The following is a 10281-nucleotide window of genomic DNA, read 5'->3' on the forward strand; positions in this document are numbered from 1 at the left end:
CATAAGCACTATATATACATATATAAGTTGTATAAATGTGTACACACACTCCTGGGTATTAGATATGACTCAATGTATTTATTTTTCTCTATAAAAAGCACAGGAAATGGCATCTCATGAGAGAGCCCAGGGCAAGGTCTTCCTCCCCTGCCTCACCAGGAGTGGTTTTCCCATGACAGATGAATATCCTTGATTAAACAAGGGGTCTTGGCAGGTTATCCTCAAGGGTAACATACTTAGGTTCTACTGAGCCAGGAGAAGAAGAGGATTGTGGACATAAAGACATTTCACAGCAACGCTCCTGCTTCAGATTGCCTCCAGACCTTTGAAGATCACGACCAAGGGCTTCCTGCCCTGTGCACCCACAATCCATCTGTGCTCTTATATCACTGTATAGAGTGAATGGGTTTTTAAAGGTAGGACCAAAGCAACCCAGAGCCACCAGCCTCTAGCTGTTAGGACAAGCTCAGCTCTATTGCTGGACTTAGTATTTATTTTGCTGGCCTGCATGATTTGTGCATTTCCTCTCGTATTCAACAGTTTGTAAATGGGTTGGTTTTTCTGGAAGCTTTGCTTGGATAAAGGGTGTATGTACTTCTTCATGTTTATTTTTCTTTTTGGAAGAAAAAGCAAACCTTGATCATAGGAGAAAAATCAAAACAAATCTTAAGCACCTTCAAATTTGTTTAGATAGAAGATGGGTTGTTGAGCAAAAGCAGGAGGCTTTTAAAATTAAAACTCATTTAGCATTTGTGACTTGAGAACCTGCTTATCTGTAGGAGTCTGACTCTTCAAGATGCTAGTGGTTCCCTGTGTTCAGGCTATATTTAAGCAGGTCAGGACAAGGGAAGGGACCAAGAGAAGGAAGTCAGAAGTCACTGAATGATAGAACTGACAGGGAACTTGGAGCTCATCTTATCTAATGCCCTCCTTTGATAGATGAGGAAACCAAGTCCCCCAAGAAGTTAAATGACATACCCAAGGTCATAAAGAAAGTTAGTGGCAGAGCTTTCCTGGAAAGAAATGCTTCATATTTCAGATGGATTAATATGTTATTAAACATTTGTCAAGCTATTTGTAAAACAGTATCCAAAATGTTTCATTTGATCCTCACAATAACTTAGAGAGGGAGGTACTCTTTTTTTTGTTGTTTGTTTTTTACAAATGAGGAAACTGGCTCAGAGAGAATAATTTGTACAAGGGCACATAGCTGGCTGACTGCAGAGCTAGGACTTAAAAAAATAGAAGATAGAATCCTACCCTTTGGGGAACTTGCTTATGCTTTCTTCCTCTGGACATGTTCTGAGCCTCCTGACCTGATAATGACTTTTGGGAACCAATTTGATGAATCCATCTAGGTGGCTATGGTCTATGAAAATAATTTTTTTTTAGAAGGGGTAAGGTCTGGATCTATGATTTCCACATTCAAAGTAATTCTGGGTGTTGAAATTATTTCCACTGATGCAGATCAGCAACTCCATTGCTATTTATAGTTTTACAAATTTTCCTAGGGGAACAGAGAGGTTAGGTGACCTTCCCATGGTCACACAGCTAGTATGTGTCAGAGGCAAGACTTGAATCTGTCTTCTTTATGTCCCGGCTACCTCTCTATAATAGTATTACCGTACATTTACAATATTATATATATATATATATATATATATATATATTAAACATAATTTGATCCTCTCCTCATCTCTCTTATCCTCTCCTGTCCATTCCTTTCCTTGATTGGCTAACCATAGATCCTAGCCCAAGCACCACCTGGTCACTGTCTGGGTCCTGATGACTCAGAGTAAATATAAATAACAACTGTTTCCATTTTGGTTAGAAACGCTGAGGGTCTTCCCCTTCCAGATTAATTTTGTTTTTATTAGGTAAAAGGGGCCATTTCTTGGCTCATTTATTACCTAGCCTTAATCACTCAATGGCCATTGCCTCAGTCCAACTGAGTCTTGGGAAAAGGCCAAGGTCTCTCACTGCATCTGGCCTCATCTTGCCACTGGACCCAGATAGTTCCAGAGGAGAAAGTGAGGCTGGTGAATTTCCACAGCTCTCCCTCACTTGAATCCAATTCACTTGCAGATCATGACATCAACTTCCTGATGTCATGGGTCCTCATCCAAAGACAAACAACAAGAAGTAGATCCTCACAACAACGTTGAGAGCTAGATATTATTTCTATTTTATGTATCAGGAAACTGAGGCTCAGAAAAATATAAATTGTACAAAGTCACTTAGATACTTGGTGGCAAAGCCAGACCTCAAACCCCAAAACTCTAAATTCAGTGCTTGCTACACCATTCTAGAGTTGCTTCATATAAGACCACTAGAATTTTAAGAATAAAAACCTGATAGTTAAAAAGAAAATGTTTTCAATGAGAAGAGTAAAGTTGTATGCCCTATCAGTTCATTTACCCAATATAGGGGAGCTCCATAAAATCTTGGTGGAATTTGTACTTCTTGCCTTCATCCCCCCACTGCATAAACCTTTTTTTTTTTTGTCTTGGATTTTTGAATATGTGTGTATTTAAAGGAACATTTAATCTGGATAGAGTCTATTCCTACATAGTTAGCCATTCAAAGATCATTAGATCAGAGTAAAGCCTTTTAAGTGTTTTTAAAAGTCTTTTTGGTTTCTAATATAGTATGGTGATTAGTGGAGGAGTCATGGAAGAGGGAAGAATTGAGATTAGTGGTTAGTAACATCCATATAGCTTAAACTATGACTTGTTCTTCAGAGAGATATGAGTTCTTTCCATTTTATAAATGAGCCAGCTGCATCTCAGAAAGTAGGGGCAGATAAAGGATTAGAATGTAAACATTTCTTTGTCTCTTGTTTTGATCTTTTACTTAGTGCGTGGCCCCAACTTGCTTTGGGATTAAGCCTGCTGGAGTCAGACTTTGGGATTTTTAGTCCAGTCTGAAGTTCAGGAACAACAAAGGTTGTAGGCCATTTCCATATTTTCCCACCTCCACAGCCAGTCCAGAGTGAATACTTGTTAAACAAGGAATCGATGTTGTGTCACTTTTTCACTGAACTCTAGGTAGAACAGATGCTGTTCAGTTACATGTGCAGTACGTTAGGTTGAGATGGAAAACTCCAATGGAAACAAGTAAAGGCAGGTATTAACTTCAAGTAGGAGGTACATTCTCTTATCTTTGAGTACAAACAGATAGCAGTCAGATACTTAGTTAATAATTTTAATAATGCCATACACAGTACTACACAATTTTAAAAATATCTTCACATGTATTCTCATTTGATCTTTACAAGAATCCCATGTTTTCATAAAATTCTTACTCTAATATCTCACCCTGGTATGGAAGTGACTCTGATGGGTTCCTTCCTGGTGAAAAAGATTCACTTATGCTGGCTACAGACTTTCTGCTATCCAAGAATCAGCCTAGCCAAGTACTGAGAAGCTCCACACCAGTAGGCTAACTGGGCAAACACACAAAAAAATACAAAATGGGCCTCATCTTTGTCTTTCTCTCCCTTTGCTTTTGCAGGGATGGTGGAAGAATAGCAGAAAAGGGAATAGAGAGTTCTACAAATCAGTTTTTAAGCTATCTATAACCATTACTTTAACTGTTGGTATTAAAAATGTGAGATTCTGTCCAATGACCAGTAAGTTTACATTCTATTGGAGGAAATAAATGATATAAATTTTGACATTTATGCTATAAATAAAACCAGAAAATATAGGGAAGCTGTAACTAAGTGGAATGATGGCTCACAGGTTTTCTTGGAAGAGTATAAAGAAGTTGGCAGAATTTGATTTGATCACATGTCTAAAGACAACAAAAAACGTCATTTTGTGGGGGTGTTTGGCATATGAAAAGTACTATGAAGATCACTAGAGCTCACACATCAAAACATCTGTTTCAGAGAATGTGAAGGTAGAAAAGTTCTACAAGAAGTCAATGACATCCTCTCAATTAGTCAACATATACTTTAGTACCTAATAACTTCAATGGAAAAGTGGGCATAAGGCAGGATGGTGAAAAAAATATTCAAGAAAACATAGTTCAGTATCAAGAAATCAATCAAAGGAGCCAAAAGCTTGTAGAAGACCTAGGATGGAGCAGAGGGTATAGCAAAATGAAATCGACTACATCATACCAGGAAGTGGTGGGTTACTGAATTGAAAGTCATTTCCAAATCACCTGTCTGCATGATTTAGAGCACTGACCTTTCTAGAACAAATTTAAAAATAAACAATAAGAAAAAAGGATCAGTGTGAGAAGATAATATGACATACATTTAAAACAGCTCCTACTTGACCTATTTAAAAAACTACTGACTCTGAAAAATGGGAAATGGATAAATGAATAAACATTAGTGTAAAAAATTTTGTGTTTATTTTATAGGATTATAGATTTAGAACCAGAAGGAACCTTAGAGGTCATTTTATCTAACTTTTCATTTTAGAGACTGGGAAACTGAGGCCCAGAGAGGTCAAGTCATTTGTTTAAAGTTACTAGGCATGATGTGGTAGAACCAGAATTTGAACTTAGGTCCTTTGACTTTAAAACCAAGGTTATTTCTACTGTAATATGCTACCTCCTTATCAGTGTACATGTTGTCTTCTTCTTTCCCAGCAGAACATTAACTGCTTGAGGGGAGGAATGCTTTGTTTTCATTTTATTTATATTCTCAGCACCTACCATTAATACCTGGCACATAGTGGATTCTCAACAAATGTTTGTTTGAATTAATTGAATTGCATAATCGTTTCCTACAGATGTTTAACTGAAATAAAGCAATCGCTACCATGAGGAAGATAAAATTGCCTCAGACAGCAGATACTTGATCTCTTCTCCACATGGAAAGACGTAACATCCAAGGTCAACATTAATTTAGAATACAAACTAATTTGCAAAATCTTATGGAGGAGAATGGTCAAAGATTATGAGCAATATTATGAAAAAGGGAAAAGCAGGTAAGGGATAAATGAATTGTAGAATGCTCAATTTAAGACTTGATTAAAACAGAGCAAATTAAGAGCATTTCACAATGAAACCAAGTGGAAGACAGGCAAAAGACCAGAAGAATGTGATAAGATTTCTATAACAAAGCGTTTTCTTTAATAATTATGGTGGGGGGGGTGCAGTGAATAGAGCACCAGCCCTGCAGTCAAGAGGACCTGAGTTCAAATCCGGCCTTAGATACTTAACACAAAAACTAGCTGTGTGACCTTGGGCAAATCACTTAACCCCAGTTGCCCTCCCCACAAAAAATAATGATGGTGGATCTAACACATCCAAATTCTAACTTCTCATTCCCTGGCATGCTATATGAGGAGGAAAAGGAAGTAAAACTAAAGAAAATGAAGCCAAGAAAAGTGACTGAACAGAGTTAATTATGCACAGATGAGGTCTGTGATGGAAGGGATAACATTTTGAGGGCATCGAGGGCCTATTTCATGGTGTGGTAGGAAGAGCACTGGATTTGGAGGAACAGCAACTAAATTCAAATTCCAACCTGCCAATTTACTACTGGGTGACCTAAAGCAAGTCCTGTAATGTCTCTGGGCCTGTAAGGGTTATGGGATTTAAAGATCTTCCATGCCCCGTTGGACTTGCTGATGTAGCAGGAAGGGGCGGAGCAAGAGGAAGCGGAAGCCAAGCTAGCGTTCCTGCGTTGGCTGGCGGTGGTGGTGACGGCGACAGCAGCAGAGGCAGTGGCAGCGCGAAGCCCTTTTTGAGTTAGGACTGCTAAGGACTTTCTGCTAAGGGCTCCTGCTGAGGACTGCCAGGGGCCGGAGCTGCTGGGAGCGCGCTTCCAGGACGCTGGGTGGTTGCTGTGAGTGGGGAGAGGAGGACCTTTGCCTGAGGTAGCCTGTTCTGTTTTAAAGGCTTGAGAATGTGGGTGCTTTCTACTTTATCTACCTGTGCCAATATCATAACTACTCTGATGGCTTTCACTTTCTGGTTTTGGGACTCAGTCTTTTGGTATCTTAATAAATTTTCTAGTTTATTTCCTCATATGGCAAACATGACGTATTTTGTAATGGATAATTATATCAGCATATTTGTAATCTCTATAGGCATTGTGAATATGGCATTGCTGATACAGGGCCCTACTTTAATTATCTGTAGAGTGAGGGGCTTAGATTGGATGACCTATGACTTCCTTTCCAGTTCTACATTTATAATTTTTTTTTAAGCAATTGGGGTTAAGTAACTTGCTCAAGGTTACATGGCCAGTTATCATTTTGTGTGGGTGCCAAGCATCTGAGGCCGGAACTGATCCCAGGTCTCCTGATGCCAGGGCCAGCACTCTTAGTCACTGTGCCACCTAGCTGCCCCTACATTCATAATTTTTATATCTGAAGAAGGGAAAGATAGCAAAAGATTGGGGAGAGGGCAGGAAATCATGGACACTATTATTATTAAGAGAAAGTGATTTGAAGGACACTAGTGACTACTGATCCATATACCTACTTTTTTGGACCTACATCATCTTTGAAAAATAATCTATACATGTATTGAGGCTCTCCTAGATGAAAATATGAGAAAGGACTAGGCAGACTTTCATAAACAATATGCTATAACAAATCATATCTCTATAGTTACTTATGCTTTACATAGTTAAATATGCTTTACAATTATTATCTCATTTAATCCTCACAATGTCCCTAGCAGGTAGGTGATATTATTTTTCCCATTTTATGGATGAGGAAACTAAGGCTGAGAGGATCTAAATGACTTGTCAGGGTCACATAGCTAGTAATTGTCTGAGGTCAGATTTGAACTCAGATCTTCCCAACTCTTGGTCTAGCACTCTATCCACTGCACCACTTGTCAGAAGAATTTAGCTTAATAATTCATCCAGGTAAAACAAAAGAGATGATGAATGCCTATTGTCTAGATTATGCTATGTAGTTCAATGGAGAACTTGTAGCACTGATCCATTAATATACATATTGGTATATTCACATATGCATACATAGATGCATACACATGTATCTATGTGTATATACATATATATGTTGGAATATGGGGTATATGGAGTGTTCATGGGGACTAGCCCCTCCGATGTGAGGGCTTGTCATCTACCTTTGGTGTGCATTTGTCACCCAGTTCTCATTTGTCACTCCAAGAAGCTGTAGCATGAACAGCAACCATTAAAACTGTCTTGGTAGACAGGTTAAGTCAGGTTGAGGGTAACTGACAGGCTTCTAACCCATCAGTGAGTTAGGGGGATGCCTACCCAAAGCATGTGAAGACTTCCTCCAGTGCAATGGGTGGGTGAGAACAATTTGTTCCAATGACCATGAAGGTGGCTGAAGCAAGTGCTGTGGAGTACTTAGAGCTTGGTCAGACATTGAAGATCCCAAGGTCATCCACTTCATCCCAGACCATCTCCAGTCATTTCGACTTTTGTTCTGCCACTGGACTTTGATGACTCTGAAAGAGAGAGTGAGGTTGATGACTTTGTTACCCACCCTTACTGGGAAGATAAGCAATTCAATATAGGTTGTACATGTGTAGCTATGCAAAACATTTCCATAGTGGTTATATTGTAAAAGACTGACTATATTTCCCTCCCTCCTATCCCACCTTCCTCTTGTTCTTTTCTCTACTTTGATCCTGTCCCTTTTCAAAAGTGGGTGCTTCCAACTTCCCTCCCCTGCAGCCTGCCCTCCCTTCCATCATCCCCCCTCTCATCCCCTTCCCCCCTACTCTCCTGTAGGGTGAGATACCCTGTTTAGTGTGTATGTCATTCCCTCCCTAAGCCAAATTCAATGAGAATAAGGTTGACCCATTCCCTTTTGCCTTCCTGTTCTTCCCCTCCATTGTAACCATTTTCCCTTGCCTCTTCTTTATGAGATAGTTTACCCCATTCTGTCTCTCTCGAATTCCTCATTATATTACTCTCTCACCTCTTAATTTCACCTTTTAAGTGTCATACCTTCTTATTAAATTGGTCCTGTGCTCTCTATGTATGCCTGTACACATATATACACACATTCACATGTGTATTCATATGCCCATATACTCTCCTGTACAGACTATGTATGTGTGTGTGTGTGTGTGTGTATACACACACATTTCTATTCCCTTCAACTATTCTCATACTGAGAAAAGTTTCATCAGTCACAATTATCGTTTTTCCATGTAGGGATATAAATAGTTCAGCTTTGATAAGTTCCTTATGATTTCTTTTCCCTGTCTACCTTCTCATGCTTCTCTTGCTTCTTGTATCTGAATGTCAAATTTTCTACTCAACTCTGGTTTTTTCATCAAGAATGCTTGAAAGTCCTCTATTCCACTGAATGACCATATTTTCTTCTGAAAGATGATACTCAGTTTTGCTGGGTAGGTGATTCTTGATTTTAATCCCAGCTCCTTTGACCTCTGGAATATCATATTCCAAGCCCTTCGATTCCTCAGTGTGGAAGCTGCCAGATCCTGTGTTATCCTGATTGTGTTTCCACAATATTCAAATTGTTTCTTCCTGGCTGCCTGTAATATTTTCTCCTTGATCTGGAAATTCTGGAACATGGCTGTATTATTCCTAGGAGTTTTCTTTTTGGGATCTTTTTCAGGAGGTTGTCAGTGGATTCTTTCAACCTCTATTTTGCCCTCTGGTTCTAAAACATCAGGGCAATTTTCCTTGAGGATTTCTTGAAGGATGATTTCTAGGCTACCAGACAGGGGAGCTTTATCCCAACTGCTGGGGTTTTCTCAGCTGCCGAAGGTATTAATTGGGTGCCCTCTCTGAAGCCTCCACATGCTCTGGCAAGCTGGTCACACACCCCAGGACCTCTACCCTAGACCACAATCCAGATTCAAGCAAGTTAAAGCAAGAGCAATTAGCCCTCAAACTGGTCACTTTGTCCCCCTACAATCTGCAGGTCAGAAGCTGATGCAGCCGCCATTCCTCAGCCGCTTCTCGCCCTGGGGGCAGAGGCCTACCACACTCCCGAACTGCTGGATTCCAAAGTCCACACTGCACTGACCTTTCACTCTGTCTTTAGTATCTGTGGGTTGATAATTCTGGAAACTGCCACATCTGCTGGTGATCTGAAGTCCCTCCAGCCAGTGGATGGTCAGGCCTGCCCTGAGGCTAAAACCTCCGGCTCTGTGGGGCTGGGTCGGCTCCCAGAGAGCTGTGCTGGCCACTTCCTGCTGGCCTGCCAGGCTGTCCTCAGCAGAAGGTTAGCTTCTCTGTGCAATTTTGTGGGTTCTGTAGTTCTAAAGTTTCTTCAGAGTCACCTTTTACATGAATTGGAGGAGGTGGAAGCCAGAGCCCCCCGCTAGTCCTGTTTCTACTCCGCCATCTTGACTCCACTGCCAAGAATGATTTATGACAGATGGAAAAACATGTTTACTGGATAGGCACTCACATCTAATAGAAAAGACCTCGAGCTAGACCCCCTAGCAACACTCTGGAAGACTTGTACAAGAACCATACAAAAAGAGAAAGTTTCTTTCTGCACCATTGGTGGGATTGTCCAGATTGATGAAATTACAGGCACATTTTTAGTCACCAGATAGTGTAGCTAGCATCCAACCTTATTTATTGAAAGAGCTGGGCCCTAGGAAGTCCCAAGCTCTCTCAGATACTCTCTAGATTGAGTGCCATGCTCTCTATGATCCTCAGAGAGTAGATAGCATTTTATCCCCTAAGTCTACCCTCCTCTGGGTAGCTGAGCTCATCTCATTAGTCTAAGAGGTATGGTTGATGTAGATTTACCCAATCAGAATAGCTCTGAGCTCCTACCTCCTGAAATGCTTTTCTTTGTTCTTGAATCTGCTATGTTTTATTTATTCCTAGCCTTGATATAATGGTCATTTATATGAATTTGATTAACTGTATACAGTGTTTTTTACTTTCAGCATAGAACCAAATAAAAGAACAAGACAACATTGGATAAAATATCTGCCCATAGCTTTCCCTAAAATCAAGCAACCTGCAAATAGTAGTTGGGAACACAAGAATTTTAGGATAAAGTTCTAGGATAGAGTTCCAGGATATATGCCTCAATTCAGCCCAGCACCTCAGAGTGGTAGGTGATCCCAGTGCTGGCACCATCAACACTCTCTAGTGGAGGGATTAGTAAATCTTCACAAGAAAATCATTGGCATCCTCAACTCAGCTACTGATTCCTCCACAATTACAGTCCTAGATTTTTGTGTGCCATTGGGCTCTTGCCAGGGTTTTGTTTTGAGGTAATTGGGGTTAAGTGACTTGCTCAGAGTCACACAACTAGTAAGTATCTGTAATGGGAATGCAAATTTGGAAGATCTTCCCTGCCCCTAGGCTAA

General features: G+C 40.2%; 1 long non-coding RNA gene across 1 annotated transcript in view; it reads right to left on the bottom strand.

Annotated features, from left to right (window-relative positions):
- Positions 1 to 6295: 6295 nt before the first annotated feature.
- Positions 6296 to 10281, bottom strand: part of LOC138146957 (uncharacterized) — an 18952-nt gene continuing 14966 nt past the window's right edge. Inside the window, exon 3 of the long non-coding RNA XR_011164674.1 lies at positions 6296 to 7416. This is a non-coding gene — a long non-coding RNA (uncharacterized lncRNA). The remainder of the gene's footprint in view (positions 7417 to 10281) is intronic.

The sequence above is a fragment of the Petaurus breviceps genome, unplaced genomic scaffold, assembly GCF_028583685.1.
Source record: "Petaurus breviceps papuanus isolate PSGF00001 unplaced genomic scaffold, PetGlider_PUasm1.0 90775, whole genome shotgun sequence".
Lineage (NCBI taxonomy): Eukaryota > Metazoa > Chordata > Mammalia > Diprotodontia > Petauridae > Petaurus > Petaurus breviceps.